We start from the raw sequence: 27,408 nt of genomic DNA, 5'->3' as shown, positions 1-27,408 counted from the left end.
TCTCCCCCACACCTTCTAATTCTGACTGTTCATCATTTCTTCTCCAGTCATGATGAAGGGTCTCGGCTCAAAACATTGACTGTACTCTTTTCCATAGAAAAGAGATTGCCTGGCCCACTAAGTTCCCCCAGCATTTTGTGTGTGTTGCTCGGATTTCCAACTTCTGCAGATTTTCGCTTGCTTCTAGTTAGAAACTGTTCGGCGCGCCTCTTCTCCCAATTAAGTGAAGTAGTGTCCCAAATAAACGAAGGGCATCCCAGCTATTTCCTCAATTAACTTTTGTTCTTCAAGAGCTGCCTTAAATAAACAACTGGCCTAATTAACTGGAGTTCGCTGTGTTTGAATTATCATTTATAATTCATCGACATAGTCCATGAGAAAGGTCTTCAGTATTAAGACTGGCTGCTATTAAGCATGATTGATTGTCTAACAGTGGTTCTTCTTCTGGAGGGACATTCTGGATCATTACAGATTTGAATTAAAGATCATACTTTGCTTTGCAGTGACGCCACCAGTTATCTATATTCCAATTACACTTCACTGGTTACACTCCAAACACAAGGAAGAATTGCTGCAGCATATATAGTAGTTCTCCATTTTATCAAAGCTGCAACTTTTTGTTTTCCGTACTTTAACTCATTAAAATGTGAGTTCCCTTAAGGCTTCTTGCTAGAAACATGTGTGAATGTTTTTCCATTGCAGTGACAGTGATGAAAAGGCAGCAGCTCATGGAGTATTCTCTCTGAATATTCCTTTAATTAGTCATTTTCCCCATTTAGTTCAGATTGGTGATATTGTGGATAGAGAAGAAATTTATCAGACAGGATTTACCGTTTGTATATCAACTGGTAAGACAGGCAAAGGAACGACAGATGGAATTTACCTCAGGTAAGTGTGAAGTGTAGCAGTCTGAAGGTAAACCAGGCCATGCCATGCATAGTGAATGACAGTGTTGTTGAACAGAGTTTCCTGAAACTGGCAACACAGGTAAATGATGCACTGAGTACGAGAGATGTACAAAACATTGGTTAGGTTGTATTTGCAATTGTGATCACCATACTGTAAGAAAGATGTGATCAAACTAAGGTTTCTGCAGAAAAGGTTCAAAGGAATGTTGGCTGGACTGGACTGGACAGGCTCAGATTGTCTTTCCTGAGCAATTCAGGCTGAAGGATGATGGAATAGATGTTTATAAAATTATGATGGGCATATGCAGAGGAGATAGTCACAATCTTTTCCCAGGGAGTCTTAGGCTAGAGACGTAGCTTTAAGGTGACAAGGGATAGAGTAAGGGGCAGGTTTTTATACAGAGGGTTTGCGGATTTCCGTAAGATGGCGATATGTTCTGATGTAGTGGCCTCTCTGGATCCAACCAAAGTCGTAATTGTTCATCCTTTACATCTTTTTTCTTATCACAAGATACAGCTGGTTAAAGGTGGTGCATGATCCTACACGACGCAGCTGATTGTCTTGGACACTTTTCTTGTGATCGCAAGACCCTGTTGGACATTAGTAACGTGGAATACTACAAGTCTGGTTCACTGGTTCATTAGCGAGACCGATGGCAGGGGATCGGCATGGCTTGATTGTAGCATGGACCAGGGCTTCATGCCAGTCACCTTTTGCAGCTGCCCAGGGAGGAGCTGTCGAGGCGGTGTGGCATGGCGAGGCATCCATTGAATAACTTTATTAAAGGACCTTTGTGCTGTATAACATTATTTTAAGGATGCTTCATTGATGCATTACTATTGTCATCTTCAGAGTCACTGAGCTGTGTGTCATCACAGCAACTCTAGACAAATAAGAGAGAACTGTGTCAGGCTGTCCTAAGAGCCACGTATAGGACTGTGCACGTTAAGATTGGAGGATTTCATCCCGACAGCTGAAATAAGATTCTAGATATTTAATGATTTTCAATTCAATTGATTTATGTGAATTATCTTATCCACATAGATATATATTTTTAACAATTGGTTTCTGTTTCCAAAACTGCAACAGTGGGATTGGTACTGCTGTTCACTAAACTACTAGTCCAGGAACTGCAGTCCTACAGTAGACATTTGAGCTATTGTATTTCTCATTATCATTACACATTTCGGGGTCCTGCAGCACTGGAATTTAAGTATTCTCAAATATTTAAACTCATTCTACAGTACTGAAGTTGTAAAGTTTCCACACCCACTTTGTTTTAGAGCAGGAAATAGTTGGAGAATTTTCCATTTCAAGTTCAAGTTTAATTGTCATTCAGCCATACATGAATACCAATGAATACATGCAAATGTTTCAAAAATGCAACAATTATACCAGTGCTATAATCCACTCTGCTCTACAATCAGACAGCAGTGAAGATCCCAGCTGCACCTGATGACCCTGTGATCTCTGTCTCAGAGGCAGATGTTAGGCTGCCTTTAAAGAGAGTGAGCCCTCACAAGTCAGAAGGTCCCGATGGAATACCTGGTAAGGCTCTGAAAACCTGTGCCGACCAACTAGCGGGAGTATTCAAGGACATTTTCAACCTCTCACTGCTACGGGTGGAAGTTCCCACTTGCTTCAAAAAGGCAACAATTATACCAGTGCCTAAGAAGGATAATGTGAGCTGCCTTAATGACTATTGCCTGGCAGCACACACATCTACAGTGATGAAATGCTTTGAAAGGTTGGTCATGACTAGACTGAACTCCTACCTCAGCAGGGACCTGGACCCATTGTAATTTGCCTAATCGCTACAATAGGTCAATGGCAGATGCAATCTCAATGGCTCTTCACACAGCTTTAGACCACCTGGACAACACAAACACCTACGTCAGGATGCTGTTCATCAACTATAGCTCAGCATTTAATACCATCATTCCCACAATCCTGATTGAGAAGTTACAAAACCTGGGCCTCTGTACCTCCCTCTGCAATTGAATCGTCGACTTCCTAACCGGAAGACGATAATCTGTGCGGTTAAGGATAACATATCCTCCTCGCTGATGATCAACACTGGCACACCTCAGGGGTGTGTACTTAGCCCACTGCTCTATTCTCTATATACACATGACTGTGGCTAGGCATAGCTCAAATACCATCTACAAATTTGCTGATGATACAACCATTGTTGGTAGAATCTCAAATAGCGATGAGAGTGTTGCACGGGGTGACAGAGGAGAACCCAAGTGCAGGACACCGGCATGTCAACTGAGTTGAAGATGCTGAGGATGTTGGCGTAGACATGAACTTAGTACAGCAAACCGGAGGAATCTTGACAAGGAGATGGGATTTACAGGGACTATCTTGAAACTAGAGCGGAACTTAGAACTAACGGTTCTAATCAGACAAGGGAACTAAGTATCACACGAGAATCGACCAATCTGTGATAGTGACGCCATCATACTTATTTCACAGTCTCTGATGAAAACCAGGTGTACTGTAATTAAGTAAACGAGCAGCAATTGGAAATCTAATAACTGAAATTAGGACATAATCAGGGAGAAAGGAGCATTAAAGGGGAACAGCCAAACGGAATCATGACAGAAAGGGCATACAGGAGTGAAATGTGCCAACTAGTGGAGTGGTGCCACAGCAACAACCTGGCACTCAACGTCAGTAAGACAAAAGAGCTGATTGTGGACTTCAGGAAGGGTAAGATGAAGAAACACATACCAATTGTCATAAAGGGATCAGAAGTGGAGAGAGTGAGCAGTTTCAACTTCCTGAGTGTCAAGATTTCTGAGGATCTAACCTGATCCCAACTTATCAATGTAGTTATAAAGAAGGCAAGACAGCAGCTATACTTCATTAGGAGTTAGAAGAGATTTGGCATGTCAACAAATGCACCCAAAAACTTCTATAGATGTACCGTGGAGACCATTCTGACAGGCTTTATCACTGTCTGGTATGGGGGATTGGGGGCTACTGCACAGGACCGAAAGAAGCTGCAGAGGATTATAAATCTTGGGTACTAGCCTAAAGAGTACCCAGGACATCTTTCGGGAGCGGTGTCTCAGAAAGCCAGCATCCATTATTAGGGACATCCAGCACCCAGGGCATGCCCTTTTCTTACTGTTACCATTAGGCAGGAGGTACAAAAGCCTGAAGACACACACTCAGCAATTCAGGAACAGCTTTTTTCCCTCTGCCATCTGATTCCTAAACAAACATTGAACCCTTGGACACTACCTCACTTTTTGTAATATACAGTATTTCTGTTTTTTGCATGTTTTTAATCTATTTAATATATGTATACTGTAATTGATTTATTTATTTATTATCATTATTATTTTTATTTTGTTTTATTCTCTTCTATATTATATATTGCATTAAACTGATGCTGCTAAGTTAACAAATTTCACGTCACATGCCGGTGATAATAAACCTGATTCTGATTCTGATGAAGCAGCATTACTCTGGTGCCAAGGTGTAAAACACAGCACCAACAGTCATACACAGCACAAGGCACATATATCACATATAAGATAGCCTTAAAATATAGTCACACAAAAAAATTATTGTCCAAGTCCCTGAGTCCATGAATTTTCAGCAGTCTGCATTCACACAATACAGCCTGTCTTCTGTTAAGTGTACACTGGGGGGCAGCACCAACACGGTGCCCCATTGTCTCCAGCACTCAGTTGGTGCACCCGACTCCGACTCCGACACCTCCCCCAGGCAATTGCAAATAGGCGACACCAGGGCTTGAAGCCTAGTCCTCAATATGATCAGGGCCCAAGTAGCTCCCCCACCGTTCACCCCTATTGGTCCCCAATAAACCAAAGAATTAAACTTGCAGCATTCCACACAACCATTGTCCAACAAGATCTTGTGATCGGAAGAAGAGTGAATAAGGCTCACTGTTAAACTGCACGACTTCTTTGTGCACCAACACCTCTCTGTCACAGGCAGATTTATAATCTGCAGCACGTCCAGTTCCTTCAGTTTCTCTGCCAACAAGGAACTCACTGACAGGATAGGCCTACTGTACTTTAAGTTCTTAATGTCCAGCAGGGTCTTGCAAATCGTAAACAATATGTTTAAAAGCCCCTTTATCCAAGCATGCTGGCATCTTACTGTAAGATAAGGTAGGGTAGGTAGAGGAAGAAGGAAGTTAGTTTATCTTAATCCTAATATATTCTGAAAATATGTCAAAGGGCATGATAATGAGAAACATACATCAGCTTTTAATTCCAGTGTGAATAAAGTAGACTAAAAAAACTGAATGAGAGAAATTTGATGCATATATATGACTTGCATTATAAAATATTAAAAAGATAGTTAAGCAAAAATGTAAATCTGATAATTCAAAGAAAAACAAATTGCTGCTTAAGCCACAAACATTATTTCACTTTTTAAAAATTCCAACGCTAATTAACAACTACTGTAAAATTCAATGTTGTTTCTCATTCATTAAAAAATCTGAAACAATCTATAACAATAATAATTAGCTGCAGAAGAGAGTTCCATTAATTAATAATCAAGCTTTGGATGATATCACACCTTTGCACTACTGTAACACCATCCATAATCTCTAAAAGTCCATTTTAAAAGCAGAAAATGACTGAATGCTCTGATCAACAAAACAATAAATTAAAAACTCAATAAACAAGTTAGATGATTTAAATTGTAAATTTTTGCAGAACACTGTAAATAATAGATATTTTGCAGTGAATTTAGAAACCACCAAAAAAAAAGATATCATTCGTCTTATAGGTTCACAACTTATTTTGCAACTGTAAAGTGATAGAATATTCATATTTGTAATGCATAAAGGAGCTTCAGATAAGTAACATAACAGGGGCACATTAAACTTTTGGGTTAGGAGGTACATTTATATTATTTTTGGCAATGATTTAATGCATTTATGCATAACAACTTTTGTACATTGTAATAATATTTCTAAATTTTAATTTTAGAATATTACATAAAACAGGAAAATTGACTTTTAGAATTCCGATAATATGAGCTGGTTTTGCTCTGCTGTGGGCCCAACCTTCCTCACTAGAATGAAAATATGAGTTTTATCAAACCCTTCACGGCATGACTGTTCTTCACATCCCCATGGAAGTTCAAAGTTGAAAGATTTAAATAAATTGATTAGCAGAGTACATATATGTCACCATATGCTACCTTGAGATTTATTTTCTTGTGGGCATAAAACAAAGAAATACAGTGGAATCAATGAACTTCTGGTTTAAGATGGCTCCGGTGAATCTCAGCAGCTTCTGGCTGGTAGCCAACGAAACAAAGGAAACAACTAAATACTTTGTTAATCACTCTTTTTCTGGAAAACAATAATCGCAAACAATACCCTGTATCTTTCCTTTGGATTTGGAGGCATTCGACGAGGCAGAACCAAGGTGAGATGAGGCAACAGGCCTGTCGCCAAGAGTGAGGAAGACCCAATGTTCAATTGATTTAAGTGCTGGGTGAATTTGGAAAAGTCAGGTACAGACAAATGGAGGCAGTGCGGTCCAGGCCACAGAGAATACCAAAGCGACTGAACCCAATGTTTGGACAATGATTTAAGTACTTGGCTGAATTGGAAAAGTTGGGAACAGGCCAAATTGAGCGATGGGGTCCATGCCCCTGAGCGTACCTAAGTGACTGAGCCCAATGTTTGGATAATGATTTAGGTGTCAGGCCTGATTGAAAGGCCAGGATGCCAGGACCTGAGGCAAGGGATGGGTCAGTTCAGCTCAGTGTTCCGCAAAGTTTACTTGGCTTTGTGATGAACAAGGGGTCTGAGGACAGACTCTGTTTCTGGACTTCAGTTCAGAACACTATTTCCTTGTGTTTATTGTTTGCATGACTTGCTATTTTTTCCCTCTGCTCATTGGGAGTTGACAGTTAACTTTTTAAAAATGGGTTCTTTCGGGTTTCTTTGCTTTGTGGCTGTCTGTAAGGAAACAAATCTCAGGGTTGTGTGATGTATACCTACTTTGATAATAAATGTACTTTGAACTTTGATTTAGCCAACAACTACAGCGTGGTACAGTGTGGTCCTGAAGAAAGAATATAGGGAATTAGGTAGAAAGCTGAAAAGCAGGACCTCCAGGGTAGTAATCTCTGGATTGCTGCCTGTACTATGCGCCAGAGAGGGTAAGAATAAGATGATTTGGCAGATGAATGCATGACTAAGTAATTGGTGTAAGAGCAGGGTTTTAGGTTTCTGGATAATTGGGATCTCTTTTGGGGAAGGTATAACCTGGATCTAAAGGATGGGTTACACCTGAAACCATGGGGACCAACATCCTTGTGAGCAGGTTCGCTAGAGCTGTTGGGGAGGGTTTAAACTAATTTGGCAGAGGGATAGGAACCAGAGTGATAGGGCTGAGGGTGGGGAAGATGGCATACAAGTAGATGAAGTGTGCAATGAGACTGTGAGGAAGGACAGGTAAATGATAGGGCAAAATTGCAGTCAGTAGGATGAGCTGAAATGCAACACGAGAGCAAAATCAAAAGGGGTGATGAATACAGGACTGATGGTGTTATATTTCAATACACATAGCATTGGTAATAAGGTAGATGATCTTGTAGCACAGTTAAACTTGGCAGGTATGACATTTTGGGCATCACTGAGTCGTGGGTGAAAGACAATTATTGTTGGCAGCTCAACATCCAAGGGTACTGTTTGTATCAAAAGGACAGGCAGGTAGGCAGAGTGAGTGGGTGGCTCTGTTTATAAAAATAAAAAAAAACTACAATCCTTAGGAAGAGGTGACATAGGGTTGGAAGATGTAGAATCCTTGTGGGTAGAGTTAAGGAATTACAGGGGTAAAAAGACCACGATGAGAGTTATATACAGGCCTCCAAACAGTAGCCAGGATGTCGGGTACAAAACACAATGGGAGAGAGAAAAAGCTTGCAAAAAGGGGCAATGTTATGATAGTCATGGAGGATTTCAATTTGTAAATAGGGGAAAATCAGGTTGGTTCTGGATCCCCAAAGATGGAGTTTGTACAATGTCTATGAAATAGCATTTTAGAGCAACTTATGTTTGAGCTCACCAGGGCAAAGGTCTGGGCAAAGGATTGGGTGTTGTGTAATGAACCACATTAATTAGGGAGCTTAAGGTAAGGAAAGCCTTAGGAGACAAGGATCATAATATGATAGATTTTATTTTGCAGTTTGAGGGGGAGAAGCCAAAATCATATTTATCATTATTACAGTGGAATAAAGGTTAGTACAGAGGCATGAGAGAGGAACTGGCCAAAGTTGTTTGAAAGGGGGCGCTAGCAGGGATGATGGCAGAACAGCAATGACTAGAGTTGCTGGGAGAAATTCAAAAGTTACATGATAGACAGAAACCAAATATTTAACAATATTCTAAAGGGAGGATGGCTCAGCCACAGCTGACAAGGGAAGTCAAAGACAGCATAAAAGCAAAAGAGAGGGCATTTGTTGTATCAAAAATTACTTGGAAACTAGAGGATTGGGATGCTTCTGAAAATCAACAGAAGGCAATTAAAAAGCCATAAGAAGAGAATGAGAGAAAATACAAAGGTAAAAAGCCAATAATATAAAAGATGACACCAAAAATTTCTTCCGATATATGAAGATTAAAGAGAGGTGAACTGGATCACTGGAAAATGATGCTGGAGATTTAGTAATGGGATACAAAGAAATGGCAGATGCACTTAATAACTATTTTGCCTCAGTCTTCACTGTGGAAGACACAAGCAGTATGCCAGAAATTGGTGAGTCTCAGGTGGCAGATGTACAGTATGTGTAATTGCCATTACTAAGGAGGAGGTATTTGGGAAGCTGAAAGGTCTGAAGGTAGGTAAGTCACCTGGACCAGATGGACCATGCCCCAGGGTTCTGAAAGAGGCAGCTGAAGAGATTGTGGAGACATTAGTAATGATTTTTCAAGAATCACTAGATTTTGGAATGGTTCTGGAGGAATTGAAATTTACATTTGTCACTCCAGCCTTCAAGATGGGAGGAAGACAGAAGAAAGGAAATTATAGTCTAGTTAGCCTGACTTCTCAGTGGCTGTGAAGATGTTAATGTCCATTATTAAAGATAATGTACTTGGAGGCACATGATAAAATATGCCAAAGTCAACATGGTTTCCTTAAGGGGAAATTTTGCCTGACAAATCTGTTGGAATTCTTTGAGGAAATACCAGGAGGATAGACAAAAGAGAGTCAGGAGATGTTATACAGTATAATTTGGATATTCAGAAAGTCTGATTAGTTGCCACATATGAGGCTACTTGACAAGATACGAGCCTATTGCATTACAGGAAAGATACTAGCATGGATAGAATATTGGCTGTCTGACAGGAGGCAAAGAGTGGGAAGAAAGAAGACCTTCTCTGTTTTTCCACAGGGGTCGGTGTTGGAACCATTTCTTTTCACATTGTATATCAAAGATTTGGATCACAAAATTCATGGCTTTGTGGTCTCGTTTGCAGACGATATGAAGACAGGTGGAGGGGCAGGCAGTGTTGAGGATGTAGGGAGTATGCAGAAGGACTCGGGCAAATTGGGAGGATTAGTAGGAGAAATATACTATAGGGAACTGTATGGTTATGAACTTTGGTAGAAAGAATGAAGGCATAGACTATATTCTAAACGGGAGAAATTTCAAAATTCAGAGTGCTCAGGAGTCCTTGCATAGGATTCCGTAAAGGTTAACCTGTAGGTTGAATTGATGTAAGGAATTGGTGGCATTCGTTTCAAGATGACTAGAATATAAAAGCAAGGATGTAATGCTGAGAGTTTATAAGGCTTGGTCAGATAGACTGGAGTATTGTGAACCATTTTGGGCCCCTTTTCTAAGAAATGATGTTCTGACGTTGGAAAGGTGGTCAGTTTAGACAGCATCTCACAAATAATGCCTGTTCAATTTATAGATGGTAGATGCTGCAGGCATTGGGCACCAATCTAATGGGTCTTGAAATTGCATTTTTTTGCCAATATCTTTAGAATGACAGTAAAGGAAATGAGCATTTAGGGAGGTAGACCATGTATGCATTTATAATAGGGTCTTGTGGCAGGCTAGAACGTGTGCTTGACTATTGACATGGCAGAGAAAGTCATTAAGCTGCATTGAGTTCTGTTGCTTTGTAATATAATACTGCCACAGAGGTCTCAGGGAGTTATGCAATTAAGATCACTTCACTCCTTTATACCAAAGTATTAAATTTGTTTTTCAGTTCCAGGTAAACCACGTACTCAGTATTTTGCTCCTACACACACTCACTAGGTTTGTTCCCCCCTTGTTCACCTTCCACTTTCTCATTGTTCTTTCTCCTCATCTTGTTCCATCACTTTCAGACCCACTCCCACCCCCCCCCCACCCCCCCCCCCCGTACTGTGTACTGCCATACACTGGCAATCTTTCCCATTGCCATGCAGTCCTAATGCAGGTTTCAATTCATCCACCTGACATCTTTTCCCTCCACAGATGCCATTTGATTTGCTGAGTGTTTCCTGTGTTCTGTGTTTTGTTCCAGGTTCCAGCATCTGCAGTTTCTTATGTCCTCATGTACATGACTACTGGACATCTGAGTTTGTAACATTTCTTTTAGAAATATTCTTTAATTTGATGACAACATAAGTGAATCTGCAGATGCTGGAGATAAATAAATTATTTTTGTGTTTTTTGTGTTGCATTTTGTGTTTTTATTTAATTTGCTGAGCTCATTTGTGCCCTACCACTCTGCTGAGTTAATGCACAGAGGCAGAGTATTGCTGATATTTGTTTACAGGCTGCTTTGCTAGAAATCATGCATAGTCCTCATTTAGAATCAGGCATTCAAATCCAAACCTTGGCAATCAGTGTCATACCCTGAGCCACTCTCACTAATTTTAATGCTTCCAGAATTAGAAATTAAAATAAAAAATAGAATTAGTTTATGAACAGTTCACCTCAGCAGCAAGTAAATTACAGAAACTGGTGATTTTGTTATAGTTCTCTAATACTTCATATGCAAAAGTCTTAAACTTGGTCACAGCTGACAGCTTGTTGCAAATAGACCTGCTGGCTAAGCTATCTCTCTGACCCACATATGGTTCTGTTAATTATTCATCAGTGCTTCTGCCTTATGCAGAGTGAAGATACTTGCATATTTTGATTATCTGCATGGGGACCATTCCAATGTAACAAAGTCTATTACTGCTGAATTTAGCCAGGGATAAAAATGTTCTGTCTTGCCTGCCATCTCTGCTGTAAATGAACTTACTTCAAGCTGCTTTTCAAAACTGAATTGTCACCTGGCAAGAGGTCCTTTTATAATTTTTCATTGCTCTTGGTACAGCAATGGGTAAATTATTGATAATGGGTGGACATATTTATTGCATCAACCATCCAAATACCTAGCTGAAAAATGAAAGATAAAATCAGAATCACATTTATTAACATTTTAGCCACTTTGCAACTTGCTGGAACAATGCAAAAGTCATATTAATTAAATTTTGTCATAGTAATTTTTCTCTGTTCCTGTTTATTTCTATGCAGCCCCCTAACAGGACATAGATCAATTTAAACTGATGACTACCAGTCACTGATTAAATTTAGAGAAGTCTCAACATGTCAGATGAACCATCAGTCACTTCATCTTTCAGGTTTCAAATGAAAGAGAATATAATTCATACATAATAGTAGATTTTCCAGAATTCTTTTGGATCAGACTTTTTCCTCCTCAATACTGATACTAGTTACTAGCTAATATGTAGTCAGTGTACTATTTTAGCAACACACACAAAATGCCGGTGGAACGCAGCAGGCCAGGCAGCATCTATAGGAAGAAGTACTGTCGACGTTAGTTGAGTTTGAAATCACCTAATAATTTTAGTTGACTGCTCAAAATTAAAGTGGAATTGAAAAGGTAAGAAAACTAGGTCAGGATATCTGTATGAGTCTAGGTTTTTAGAGCTTATATCTGCTGAAATAGTGCAATTGCTTTACAGCAGCAGGGATCATCAAATGATGTTCTACTACCTCTACTGTCTACTAGGAGTTTGTACGTCCACCCCATGACTGTGTTGGATGCTCTAGATTCCTCCCACATTCCAAAGACATGAGTTCCATTTAAGGTCTGTGGGTTGTGGGCTCTGGAAGAGTGGTGACACTTGCAAGCTGCCCCCAGCATAATCCTCAGAGTATATTGGTCATTGATGCAAATGATGGATTGCACTACGTGCTTTGATATTTCAATGTACATGTGATAAATAAAGTTAACCTTTATCTTTTCTTCAATCTGAAAGGCACTCTAAAATCATGATTGGTGGGAACGTGATTAATAATCTTGCTTACACAGACTACATTGAAGAATGAATTTGGTTAGAATTGCTTAGGTTTACTTTATGCATTAGAGGATTGGCTAAACTGGCCATGTCTATCTTTAAACATCTAGACCAGCATTCACCACCCTCTTCATCTCACACTCACAATATAATTTTCTTGATGTGGCATTTTAAATTCTCCTTAAACCCAATTACTCCATGCATCTCAACTTCCTCCTGTGATAGTGATTTCCCTAAAGGCAAAGCAAGAGTACGCACAGAAAATTCAGAGCTACTTTTGTGATACCAGGTGTGGAGGTTACAGTAAAGCAAGGATAGCCTGGGGCAGTTGTAGTCAAGCAAGACATTTGAAATGGGATCGCTGGAGACTCTTCTCCTGTAGCAGTGTGTACTCAAGGCAAATGAGTGAGGCCTCTGTAGAGAGACTTTTCCAGGAAGGTCTTCCAAAAAGATCGTGTTCCTTTACATAACAGGGGATACTGGAGACAGGTGAGATAACAGAAGGATGTGAAATATACCCAACAACTAAAGCTCTGTTGAATTTACTAACTTCACAATGTCATCAGCTCTCTGCTCAAGGTTTCGATTGACTTTAACATCTCTATTATGAATGGCGATCAATCTTTCGAGTAAGGAATTCAAAGATAGACAATTTACAATAATCAATGTAACTGATAAGTCAATTCTGTATAAAAATAGCAATTTTCTGTTCAGATGTCAGAACAGTATGGGTGACAGGAGCCCATACTGTGTTTTTTGTGCACAATAAAAGGGATGCTTGAGTCATAATTGTATTGAATTGGCTTTATTTCTTACATCCTTCACATACATGAGGAGTAAAAATCTTTACGTTACATCTCTGTCTGAATGTGCAATGTGCAATTTATAGTAATTTGTAATAAATAGTATGTATAAAAGAACAGTCAATATAGCTTAGAAATACAAATGTCTCAGTGTAAATTAATCAGTTTGATGGCCTGGTGGAAGTGCCAGAGCCTGTTGGTTTTTATGCTGCCGTATTGTTTCCTGGATGGTAGTGACTGTAACAGTTTGTGGTGGGTTGACTCGGGCCCCCAATGACCCCACAGGCCCATTGTACACACCTGTCACTGTAAATATCCTGAATAGTGGGAAGTTCACATCCACACTCGCGCTGGGCTGTCCACACCACTCTCTGCAAGAGTCCTGTGATTGAGGGAAGTACAGTTCCCATACCAGACAGTGATACAGCCAGTCAGGACGCCCTCAGTTGTGCCCCTGTAGAAGGTCTTTAGGTTTTGGGGATTCATGGCAAACTTCTTCAACCATCTGAGGTGAAAGAGTTGATATTGTGCCTTTTTTCACCACACAGCCGGTATGTACAGACAACGTGCGGTCCTCAGTGATGTGTATACCGAGGAACTTGAAGCTGTTCACCCTTTCAACCCAGATCCATTGATATCAATAGGGGTTAGCCTGTCTCCATTCCTCCTGTCATCCACAAACAACTCCTTTGTTTTTCCGGCATTGAGGGAGATGTTGCTATCTTGACACTGTTACATACCCCGTAACTGGATCACTTACCAGCAAAGATAGAGAGGTCCGTTGAAGTCTGATGGTACTATTTTTAACAGTATTTATTGATAGAAATACACAAAAATAATATCAATGCAAACACACAGATAATATACGTCATCAATACTAAATCTAAAAGCGCGGGTATAATAATAATCAATAAGAAAAAAGCTGTATCGTTGTCTAGGGGATAATGAATTGTCCGATGGAAATATATAGTTCGTTCAGTTCATACAGGCTGCCGCCATTGGGGACCCTGTGTGGCAATTGTTGGAGAGAGAGAGACGGGTTAAAACTTGCCCATTCTGTTTATGATGTCAATCCTTCGAGAGTCGTTGAGAGTTGAGTTCCCCGTTGTTAGCTAAAAACCGTTTTTCCGTGGCAAAGGTCACCGATTCCGGGCAAATGGAAGCGGACGCACGTGGCCTTCGCTACTACGGGATCGCTAGCGTTTCTTCTGGTGCGTCTGAGGGGCTGTTCCCACAGACCCTCTTTTTATCCTGACTCACAGGGTCTCAGGTGTCAATCAGGTTGGGGATGATGCAATCCCTCCACCAACCTCCTCGTTGGTTCATTGCCTGGGGCATCGATGCATCGTCCAGGATGCAATACACAAGTCCGTCTCCAAGAGACAATAGCCGGCATCAATGGGTCCGCCTCTCGGAGGCCAAGGCACATTCCAACGCCTTGTGGATTCGGCATGTCTTTCTCTCATTTCCTGGGTCTCCTGAATGGACTCAATAGTGATCTTGCGATTCTCACAAAGGAGGGGGCTACCCCCGCACCCTTCGGCCCCTCAGAGCTGTGGTACATTCATAACAACACCAGTGTGTTAGAGAGATGACTTCTTCTCTATAGGCTGCCTCGTTATTATTTGAGTTAAGGCCAATTAATGTAGTATCATCTGCAAATTTAATTAGAGTGTGTGTGTTCTGAGCCCAGCTATTTTAGTCATTTTACTTTATTATCAGCAGTGATAGTCACTTCGACACAGGGACACACAGTGGACTTGACAAGGTATACAAACCATAACAGCCTATGTCCACCGTGCACGTCAATGACAGAAATACCTCTCTTCCTGATAGGCTGAATGCTTCCTATGCACGATTTGTTGCAATGAATGCTGTGAGATCAAGCAAAGAACCTCTCCCCCTGACTGGCTGTAGCCGAGGTGAGGAGGACCCTAGCCAGGGTAAACCCACGCAAAGCTGCAGAGCTGGTCCACATATCTGGTCAGGTGCTGAGGGTTTGTGGAGCTCAGCTAACAGAAGTCTTTGAAAGATGTCTTTAACATCTCTTTGCATCAGTCCACTGTCCTGTAGGATTCAAGGCAGCCACCATTATTCAGGTGCCCAAGAGAGTGACAGGAACTGGCCTAAATGACTATTGCCTGATAGCACTGACCTCAGCAATCTTGAAGTGCTTTGAGCAGTTGGTGATGGATTGTATAGAACCACATCTTCCAGCTACCTTTGAGCCTTTCCAGCTCACCTGCTGGTCAAACTGGTCCACTATTGAGGCCTTAGCCTTGGCCTTCCATTCTGTCCTGTCCCACTTAGAAAAAGAGGTCTCATGTGCCAGGGTGTTCATTGAATTCAGCTCGGTGATTAAAACAATCGTTCCTTAGAGGCTGGTGGGTAAACTGTTCTTGTTGAACTCAACAACCCTCTCTGCAACTGAGTCTTGGGCTTCCTGATGGAAAGACCCCAGTCAGTCCAAGTTGGCAGCAACATCTCAAGCTCCATCAGCGCCGGTGTCCCCCCTGGCCTGTGTGCTCAGCTCTCTGCTGTTCACACTGTTGTCTCATGACTGCACTGGCAGGTCCAGCTCAAGCCCCCCATCATCAAGTTCACAGGTCAAACAACAGTGGTTGGCCTTATCAGCATCAGTGATCAGTCGGCATACAGAGAGGAGGAAGAGAGGCTTGTCAGATGGTGTGAGAACAACAGCCTGAGTCTCTACGTGGACAAGATAAAAGAGATGATTGTGGACTTCAGGAAGGTGCGAGTTGACCACTCTCCATGCACATCAATGGCACCGCTGTGGGGAGAGGGAAGAGCACAAAGTTCCTTGGTGTGCACATAACAAACGATCTAACCTGGACCCACAACACCACTTTTCTGAGGAGTTGATGCATGCAAGCTTCTCCAGCTCCATTCTAACAAACTGTTTCACTCACTTAAAAGTCTCTATCATGTCACAGCATCAGTGAGCTACAAATAACTAGCTGAAACTTTTGGGTAGTGTAAAAATTCTTGCATAGGAATTCCCAGAGGTCCTGAAAGCATTTTCTGGAAAATAATAATCAGCTCCAGAAATATTTACCTCTGGAATGAAGTCATGGAATTTCTTTCCCCTAAGGGTGAAGGTTTCTCTCCCTGCATCATATTCAGAAACTTACTAATGAAGTTGCATTTCTTTTGTCTGCTGCCTAATTCAAAACAGATAGATTGTATCGGAGGACACTTCAGCTTTCATTTCTCTGAGTTTGGTAGAATTGCCACTTGCATGTTTACTGCCCGGCCAAGCTCCAAAAGAACCAAGCATCACAGCAACTTTATTCCTGGAACTTTCATTACAACTGGAGCAGTAATTGTATTTCTTTCCCCACAGAATCTGTCTCACTCTGCTGGATTTTTCTAGCATGGCTTCATTTTACTTCAGATTAACAATATTCATAGCATGTGAAACCATTCTGATGCAGAGTCTGGAACCGAGATATTGTCGATCATGTTGTTTGATCCATTGGGTCCATAAGAACATATGAGGTAGGTGCAGAATTAGGATATTTGTCCTATCTGGTCTGCTCCACCATTCAATTATGGCTGATATACTTTTCCCTTTCAACTACATTCTTTTGTCTTCTCCCCATAACTTTTGTTGCCCTTACTACTCAAGAAGGGTGGCAGGGTGGAGATATATGTCTATCAAAGGAGGTGTAAGGCATTCTTTCCATCTGCTAGCCTGCCGATCACCTTGGGTAAGGTGCAACGCTTGCTTAGCCCCTTATCAGAGTCACGCGAATCCATGGAAACAGGTGGTGCATAGTTGTATTGGCAGCTGGTGCATATCAAAAATCCTGGTTATGCGATCACTGACACCAGGCATACAATCTCTAAAGAGTATTGATAATAGCTGTGGTCATCCGTCTTGTAAAGATGCTGCCCAGAAGAAGGCAATGATAAATGACTTCTGTAGAAAAATTTGCCAAGAACGATCATGATCATGAAAAGACAATGATCACCAATGTCCTGACACGCCACATAACGAATGAATGAACTAATCAAGGAACTATTGAGATGTGCTTTAAATATACCCAATGTCTTCAGGACCCTCTCAAATGACAGCACATCCTTTCTTAGATATGGAGCTGAAAATTGCTCACAGTACACTAATTTTGACTAATTCTTTATAAAACCATAGCATTAAATTCTTGCTTTTATATTCTAGTTCTCTTGAAGTAAAATGCTAACATTGCATTGGTTAACTGACTCAAGTTAACCTGCACTAGGACTCCCAAGTCACTTTACGTCTCTGTCTTCTGAGTTCACTCATCATGTAGAAAATAGTGCACACCTTTATTCTTTCTACCTAAGTGAATGACTATACACTTCCCTACACTGAGTTCTTCAGCAGTTTATTTTTTTGATCCATGGTATGGGATTAAGATTAAGATTTGAGTTTACTTCATGTTTGCAGAATGCAGATGGGGGATGAATGGGCCTGGATGTATTATATACTTCAAACTGAGGATTATTAAAATAGCCGAATGAAAGGGTGAAGAATGATGATTGGAAAGCCATGCCACAAGAACTAGAGTATCAAGAAGTAATAGGCAGAAATTACCTTTTCATTATCATTCTGATTAAGATGATTGAATTTTTTTTTTTCGGGATAGTTGCTATCAAAATTACACAGATTAAATCATTATACCTAAACTAGAGCATAGTTGTTAGTTTGTTTGGGGTTTGTATCAGGTCTGCGAGGAAAGAAAATTCACAGAGACTGAGAGGGAAACTGGAATGATGATGAAGTTTAAGTAGGCTATTTGTTTTTGATACCATCCAAAGTAAAGAGGAGAAAATTACATCTACATCTGCTGGCTGAAGGTAATGATCAGGTACTTTGATTAGAAGTAGATGAATTCACAGCAGAATCTGTGTTGAATTCATCAAGTCCATAAACTTTGATGAGGAGCAATCATTTCCATGTATATCAACATTATTCTGTTCTGTCCTTTCCCACTGAAGAAATCTATTTAATTCTGAAGTAAAATATGCTTGTTTCTCAGAAGAAATTAATAAAGGGATTTCCAGTTTTCAGTTAGGGCAGAGTGATAAGCGTGTATAAGAAAGCATTTGAAGAGGAAAATCATTTAGCATATTGATACTGCTCTTTCTATGTGGAATCATCAAATATTGCTGCATAAAAAGGGGCTATTTCTGGACTTCAAATTTCTATTTGTATTACACACAATCTGTGATCTGGACTCGGTTCCAACTATGTAACTGTCATGAGAAAATTCGGTATAAATCTGGCCTGGTCCCAGATATTAAGGTTAGTTCCAGTGTGGTTTAAATGTCTTACAACTTTAACATAGAAACATAGAAAATAGGTGCAGGAGTAGGCCATTCGGCCCTTCGAGCCTGCACCGCCATTCAGTATGATCATGGCTGATCATCCAACTCAGAACCCTGTACCTGCTTTCTCTCCATACCCCCTGATCCCTTTAGCCACAAGGGCCATATCTAACTTCCTCTTAAGTATAGCCAATGAACCGGCCTCAACTGTTTCCTGTGGCAGAGAATTCCACAGATTCACCACTCTCTGTGTGAAGAAGTTTTTCCTCATCTCGGTCCTAAAAGGCTTCCACTTTATCCTTAAACTGTGACCCCTCGTTCTGGACTTCCCCAACATTGGAAACAATCTTCCTGCATCTAGCCTGTCCAATCCCTTTAGAATTTTATACGTTTCAATAAGGTCCCCCCTCAATCTTCTAAATTCCAGTGAGTATAAGCCTAGTTGATCCAGTCTTTCTTCATATGAAAGTCCTGCTATCCCAGGAATCAATCTGGTGAACCTTCTTTGTACTCCCTCTATGGCAAGAATGTCTTTCCTTAGATTAGGGGACCAAAACTGCACACAATACTCTAGGTGCGGTCTCACCAAGGCCTTGTACAACTGCAGTAGATCCTACCTGCTTCTGTACTCAAATCCTTTTGCTATGAATGCCAACATACCATTTGCCTTTTTTACCGCCTGCTGTACCTGCATGCCCACCTTCAATGACTGGTGTACAATGACACCCAGGTCTAGTTGCATCTCCCCTTTTCCTAATCGGCCACCATTCAGATAATAATCTGTTTTCCTGTTCTTGCAACCAAAGCGGATAACCTCACATTTATCCACATTAAATTGCATCTGCCATGAATTTGCCCACTCACCTAACCTATCCAAGTCACCCTGCATCCTCTTAGCATCCTCCTCACAGCTAACACCGCCACCCAGCTTTGTGTCATCCGCAAACTTGAAGATGCTGCATTTAATTCCCTCGTCTAAATCATTAATATATATTGTAAACAACTGGGGTCCCAGCACTGAGCCTTGCGGTACCCCACTAGTCACTGCCTGCCATTCTGAAAAGGTCCCGTTTACTCCCACTCTTTGCTTCCTGTCTGCCAACCAATTCTCTATCCACATCAATACCTTACCCCCAATACCGTGTGCTTTAAGGTTGCACACTAATCTCCTGTGTGGGACCTTGTCAAAAGCCTTTTGAAAATCTAAATATACCACATCCACTGGCTCTCCCCTATCCACTCTACTATTTACATCTTCAAAAAATTCTATAAGATTTGTCAGACATGATTTTCCTTTCACAAATCCATGCTGACTTTGTCTGATGATTTCACCTCTTTCCAAATGTGCTGTTATCTCATCTTTGATAACCGACCAGCATTTTCCCCACCACTGATGTCAGACTCACTGGTCTATAATTCCTCGGTTTTTCTCTCCCTCCTTTTTTAAAAAGCTCAAGATTGCTTGACAGGCTGGGCAGTCAACATAAAATATGCTTGCATTTTGGTTAGAATATTCATAATAATAATATGTAGTAAGTTTAGCATGATACAGTAAATAATATAATTTTGTTACTGCTGTTCAAATTTCATGTGCTGGGAACAAATATAGAGGTTTGATCAAGCATGTCTGCGGTCCCTACAGGTCTGATGTCCATTAAAACTATTGAACAGAAAACCTTACAGTGTGCACTGTTCTTTATATCTAAATTAGTTATATAGTTCCTGGAATGTAAAGTATTTGGGGGGGCAAAGTGTAACCACAGAATCTACAGTGAAGTTTCCCTTACTGCACATCTGTGGCACCAAATTGCAAGTTCATGCTTCCAATGGAGAATGCAAATTTATTACACTTCATCTGCCTTGAGTCTGACAAATTAATATCTTTTTATGTACCAGATAATTTATATTCACAAAATGGACTTTTGAGGAGAGCGTGACTGAACTATTGGCCAACAATTAATGGATCAGAAAGATTTATAAAATCATACCTTTTTGTTTGAAGAGGTAAATAATATGGTTGTAAAGGACTGGCTGGAGTTTACACTTACATGGGCTGCAAAAAGAGTATGCTTTGCTAGAAGAGACTGTTAACAAATTTAAGGCATATAGAATTGGTAGGAAATACCACATTGGCAGGAAATGGATGAAGGTGCTCATTGAATCTGTATTTAATTGATGATTCATTAGTTTATAAAAAGAAAGTATATGATAGTTTGGATAAGTAAATAGAAAGTCGTATATCTCATAATTTCCACCAGCTTCAAGGTGATCCCTTGACTGGTCTCTTCACTCCTTCCCTGCCCAGGGATGATTACATGTCATTTTAGTTCTCTTTTCTACTCCCACAAGGTCTTGTCAATCCTTTTCCTTTTCCATTCAAATGCAAATTGGAAGAACGTTACGTATTCTGCTTGGGTAATTTAGCCACTGCCTAAGCATTGAAATTTTCTACTTCAGGTAACCCATACCCATGGTGTTTTTCTCCCAGACATACTTCATCATACCCCTCCCCACATCTAATTCCACCCATCACCTACCTGCCTTTGTCCCATTCCTCCCATACTTCCATATACAGGCAATTTTTCCTCTTCTCTATCAGTTATGATGCAGTGACTCTACCTGAAATGTTGGTATACACACTTTGCTTCCACAGGTGCTGCTTGAAACACTGACTTCTTCCAGCAAAATGTTTTTTATCCAGATCCTATCAACTGCAGTCTCTTTGTGGCTGCACATTCCAGTTTGCTGATGCCAGTAAATTAGACAGTACAGTAAATAAAGTGCTGATAAAATTTGCCAAGAACCATTGATTAATTATACAAGTAAACTTTGAAAGTCAGGATCAGCAAAAATGGTCATTCATAATGGACTGCAGCATAATCTAAATTATGAGAACCTCAACCTGTGAATGGAGACAAGGGAGGGCAGATGATGAAATCTGGAGCAAAAGGCAAAAATGCTGAAGGAACTCAATCATTTGACCATTGAGTTTGTTGCATAATTTCTCTGAATGACTGCACACATTTAGGAATGCAAGAATGGAAATCATTGAAAGCTAGCAAGACAGGTAGAAACATTAAATTAAACCGGAAATTATATTACAGCTGTACAGAACAATTGCTAGTTCTTACATTAAGGCTGTTTTCAGTTTTGTCCTTAGTGTAATGCAATTTGATTAACTTAAAGAGTTACATTATAAGCACAAGCACGGGAGTACAGTGTGGAAGAATAATGTAGAATTCAAAGCTAGTGGATATCTATGACTTCTTCACTAGATGTGTGTATTTTTATCCTACGGAAATAATGCAAATAAGCAATATCTATCTTTTACAAAATGCTTCCTCAAAAATCTACTGAGGCTATATTAATTCAGAATTTTAAATCTGAATTTGATGGGTTTTTAATGGTAAGGTTTACAGAATCATGGTGGGCAATTAGAGCCAAGATAGAAATCAGCCATCATCTACAGTATAGCGTAATGATTAATGTGATTCTATTACAGCTTGGGGCATTGGTATTTGGAGTTCAATTCCATGTCCTCTGTAAGAAAGCTTGTATGTCCTTCCCATGAAGTGTGTGGGTTTCCTCCATGTTCTCTGGTTTATTCCTATGGTCTAAAGATGTACTGGTTAGTAGGTTAATTGGTCATTGCAAATTTTCCTGTGATTAGACTAGTGTTAAATAGGTGGGTTGTTGGGCAGCGTGGCTTGGTGGACAGGAAGGGCCTGTTCTGCGCTGTATCTCTAAATAAATAAAAAATACAAAACAGGAGAGTAAAGATGAATGGCTTGCTCATGCTCTTTCAATCTTAAATCAAACCCAAATTGAAACTGGCCTTTTAAACTAAGCAAGGCGATGTGTCATGTAGGAGCAGCATTCATAGAACATAAAACATAGAACATGACAGCACAGTACAGGCCATTCAACCCATGACACTGGGTCAGCCTTTAACCGTGACCTACTGAATAAGCAGTGGAGCACCCTTTTGAACAGACTCATTCAGCTCCGCTGTCACAAGGAACATTACAGGAAATCTTTCCTACCAAATGCAATAAGCACGTACAACAGTTCATCTCTGTGCGACTGGAGAACACACATCATAGTACCATAGACTCTGTTTTATTATTTTGTACATTATTATTGCACATTAGCAAATTATTATTGTGTATATTACTATTGTGTACTTTATTATTAGTTAAGTCTGCACACTGCAAAGTGTGTTTTTAAATTTTCCTGTTGTAATGAGAGAATTTCCCACTTGGGATCAATAAAGTGCTTATCAATATCAATAACCTACTAACCTTTCCCTCCTACATAACATTCCATTTTTATATCATTCAGTCACCAGTCTAAGAGTTTCTTAAATGCCCCTAATGTATCTGCCTCTAACACCACTCCAGCAGGGCATTCCACACGCCCTCCACTCTCTTTCTAAAGCACTTTAACTCTGATATTCTCCTCTATACTCCAATCACCTTAAAATTATGTCCCCTTATAATTCTGTCCTTGGAAAAAGTCTCTGGTTGTCCACTTGATCTATACCTCTTATCATCTTGTACACTTCTGTCAAGTCACCTCTCATCGTCCTTCAATCTCTCAATGATCATCAGTTTTACACTCTGCCCCATTATCGTTTTGAGCATATTTTGCTGTTGAATGTGCAGTGGCACTGTTTACTAAATCTGACAGATTTACTGCCGGTGCCACTAATGTTAGCCCATGCCAACTGCCTCAGTCTGGCCAGTTTGTCCCAAATGGCATTGCTCTATCTGTGGTAAAAATCCCATTTATGATTCAAACCTTCATACTTAAGTATGTTTTTGAAAGGTGGGGTTTGTGTATGGAGGGTTTAATTTTGCATCAAAACCAAAACAGTGGAGTGAGAGGAGTGATTTATGCAAGTGTATATTTTTAATCTAACTTTTACAACTCTTCAGTATGTATGCTGATTATAATAAATGTTATCTTGATGTGAATATAATGAGGATTTCATGTTCTCACAGTTCAACTCAGCAGACAGCCAGAAATATTATTAAACCTAGCTGGAAAGAAACCAAACAATGCGATGCAATACAATGTAATAAATATCCAATAATGTTCGAGATAGGAATCTGCTCTTTATAGAATTTTGTTGCAATGCTCAAGGTTTCTGTATTGACTCTTTCAGGACTGGGAGCAGCAAAGAAAAAAAAGAAGTTGAAAGAGTGAGCCCTCAATGGTAAGTATTAAGTGGGAAAGAATTAAGAGGAGAATACTAAAATAATGAAGTGAATTCTACATGCTAGAGTTAATAGCCATCTTCCTGTTAATGATAAATGATTCAACTCTGAGGGGACAGCTGACAACATTTACAACAGACAACATCAGGGAGGTCTTGGGAGGAAATTTATAATCAGAAAAAGAAATCAGTTAACAAGCTAATTTAATTATACATGGTTCTGGTTACATGGAAATGAATCAATGCTATTTGGCACCACACCGGATAAGCAAGATATCTTAAGATATTCCTCTTACTTACAAGGACTCCATGTTTTGTCTCACTATTACTTTCTCTAGTTGAGTCCACACTTGAAAAGCAAAGCCTTCTAATGCTGAAAATCTGAAATAATAAAGTAGCTGTAGCCTTTTGTCTGCCAATGTATTGAATGCCTTTAGGAATTTCAAATGCATTGCATCTCCTTTATCCATTTTCAAAGAACTCAATAATTTATCAAGCAGGTTAATACATTTGTTTAAATGTATTTTGTTTTTTCAAAGTTGTCTGAAAATAATTTCTCAATAACATTGAACAACATTTTTTTCTGAAGTGTTACTTCCTCACAATTTTTTTTGTTTATGATAGACTGCTTGAAGCTGAACATAAATATGAGTTCAGACTACTTGTACCATGTAGGAATTTGAATAAACAAGATTTTAACTATTATTGAATATAATGCATTTAATTGCATAACGGTGCTGACACCTTGCAATAGTTCAACTAAGCTAAAAATATTTTGTTGATGATTTTCACTTGTACTCAGTGTCTGAGGCTTCTCACTTTGCATGTCCAACAATAATCAGCCAGCATTGATGGATTCCAGTTGCCCTGCTACTGTTTCACCATGACTGCAATGTCCTGCTGAATCCTTTCTCCACATTCATCACTGACAGTGCCAAGATTTGCAGGGAAGAAGTCTATATGAGAATACAGAAAATGAAATTTTAGTGACATGTTGCACTTCATTGTTTTGTATGCTTGAAGTATCCTGTCATCCAATAGCATGTATTTTGTACTCTGTAGTTCCCAAGAAAATTTTCAACAACATCCTTGAATGTTTTCCATGTGATTTTCTCCAGTCCTACCAGATATTCTTCAAATGACCTGTCATTGATGACCTGTTCGATTTGTGAGCCAACAAAAATGCCTTCCTTAATCTTGGCTTCAACTATTCTGATGAATTATGAATTGAACTAACAAATATAGGTGATTTCAAAAAATGGTTAGTGATTAGGAAATGATTTTCATAATCAGATGTCTAAAATCCGTAAGATACACCCAGAAGTATTCAAGAAGCAAAATCCTTGTTGTCCAGCATAATACATATTAGCCTAAATGGCAATAGTTTTCCTGCCTCCTGCCTTTCTCTCCTTTCTTGAATTTTGTCTTTGCAATCTATTACAAATCTATAGGACTTTCGTAGATCACAAACAAAGCATACATTATCCCTCCAACTACTTTTATGACCCCCCAGGATTCAAGCATCAAGGGAGCTATCTGACTTCAGTCCCAGTTGTTTGACCAGTGCCCTTTCTCCTGTGACAATAATCGTTTGAATTTTATTCCACTATTTTGTATCTATTCTCTTCTTCCCTGTGAATACAAAGCTCATATTTACTTGCAAGTGAAGATGCCAGAGGTCATGTCCCAGTTACTAAAGCTTCTGATAAACTTTACGAAGCCACAGTGATTATTGAAGTGGCAAAGGAGCTCTATCAGTGTAATATTGTGATATTTAAATGCAGAAGAATATGCCAACAACAAGAAGGGTCTCCAATTCAATTTGCCATGGATACTGCCTGACTTGCTGAGTATTTCCAGTGTGTTCTGTTCTTATTTTAGATCTCCAGCATCTGCAGGTTTTGTTTCAATTAACAAGAATTTTCTATTCTTTTCTTCCTATATGCCTGAAAATATTACCCTTCCAAGCATTCCCATGCAGATAATAATAGTGATGAAGTCTGTGTACACATTCATCACCTGTTGAAAGCTCTTCATGTTACTCATATTATGTCATCTCAAGAGTACCTGAGGAACCTCAGGCTTAATCAGCCTTGAAATCTGAAAGGTACAGCTATGCTATTACAATGTCAAGACCTGATGAGCTGTAACACTGTTCTATCCACACTGGACAAATAATAAGAGCTATAAGGAACATTAGACACCAAAAGTGAACCTTGGCAAATAATATCTGCTGGCCTATGCCAAACTTGTCCATGGAAAATTACCTTTACTGAAGTTAATAGACGTTTTTTTTTATAAAAGGGAGATACTGAAATTCACTGTAAACCATTTCACTGTGTGATGTCAACAAACCTCTTGCCAAGTTTATCCAGTGATGTGTTCCTTCATCTCTTCTATTGCTAAACCACAACCACTAGAAGCATTGCTTTCAGTATGTCCAAGAATACCCTACATGTTCTGGTTATTTTTAAACGAACGTTCTTTTCTGGTGTCTCAGCACCAACACGATCACTGGTATTTCTTATTTATCTCCTTCTATATAACAGAGAAACATTAAAAGGCCTCTGAATCACACCCTTCAGTGGAACATTCCCAACATATATAAAAAGCAGTATAAAATAGCTGTATTAAATATTAAGGTAAAGCTTCTATTTTAAATAAATTGAACTATTAAATTTGACTTTAAAGCACCCAAAAGAGCTCCACTTGGGCATAACTTATGATTAGCATAAGAGACAGAATAATGCCACAGCTGATTATGGAATGAGAAATGGGAGAAACACAGCAACTAGAAATTAGCATTACAGCATATGAAGAACTTGATACGCAAGCTGGTGGAGATATGAACCAAAGTACCAAAATGCTGGCCATCCCTCTGCCTTCACAAATGCTGCTTGTCATGTTGAATTGGAGACAGAAGTATTTCTAAAGATGCTGGAAGTCTTGAACAACACACACAAAATGGTGGAGAAATTTAGCACGTCAGGCAGCACCTATAGAGGGAAATGAACAGTCAATGTTTCGGGCTGAGATCCTTCATCAGTTCAGCATTTTGTATGCATTGACCCAGTAAGTTCCTCTATTCTTCCAGCAGTTTGATATTTGCCCCTCCAGATTGTGCTTCTTGAATTTCCATTCATCCTAAAGCTTAGAGCTGTCCTATCATCTGGCTGCAGTCACCAGGAAATTTGATGTTATGGAGTTATCTTTATTTTTCAGCATGAAGTACATTCAAATCGGCCATCATTTCAAATCAAAAGAGTCACCTACAAATAAATGAGACCAAAGGGATATGAACAAAGTTACCCTTAAGGTTTGTAGCTCCTTTTGTTTCCAAATATAATGAGAATACTCATAACAGCTTTTTAATTGATTTCTTGGTCCCTTTGTGGCTTGTGTGCCCAAGGCTTCCTCGGCTCTATGTTGTGCATCCGCTCTTAGCATCTGAATGACTCGAGTATGAAAACTTCATTCCTGGAATAAATTGAATAAGAATATCCATTTCCAAACTCATACTGGAAATAACCTCAACCTTTTTGTTCTCATAGAAATGGTATTTACTTTGCATAACATTTTGAGATATAAGGTTTAGTAGGCAAGTTTTATGAATTGTAACTCTGAGTGTGAAGAAAGTTGGACAATCAAGCAAATCAGTGGCCTCAGATTTCTTGCTCATCATTCCTTCTCCACTTTCATGAAACCTACTGCTCGGGAGTGAAGTTTTGTTTAGGAAGTGTTAATTTATAAAGTATGCCAAGCCGCTTTAATAGATGAATTTTGTGCTCATAGATTCATTGGTATGCAGCATGGAACCAGAAAC

General features: G+C 39.7%; 1 long non-coding RNA gene across 1 annotated transcript; it reads right to left on the bottom strand.

Moving 5' to 3' along the window:
* Window positions 1-23,902: 23,902 nt before the first annotated feature.
* On the bottom strand, window positions 23,903-26,995 carry LOC140737495 (uncharacterized). The gene is made up of 3 exons (XR_012101172.1): window positions 26,895-26,995; window positions 26,445-26,581; window positions 23,903-24,541 (listed from the first exon to the last, which is right to left on the bottom strand). It is a non-coding gene; the product is annotated as an uncharacterized lncRNA (long non-coding RNA).
* Between the last annotated feature and the right edge of the window lie 413 nt (window positions 26,996-27,408).

The sequence above is a fragment of the Hemitrygon akajei genome, chromosome 13 (genome assembly GCF_048418815.1).
Source record: "Hemitrygon akajei chromosome 13, sHemAka1.3, whole genome shotgun sequence".
NCBI classification, from domain to species: domain Eukaryota; kingdom Metazoa; phylum Chordata; class Chondrichthyes; order Myliobatiformes; family Dasyatidae; genus Hemitrygon; species Hemitrygon akajei.
This window is presented reverse-complemented; position numbering and strand designations above follow the sequence as displayed.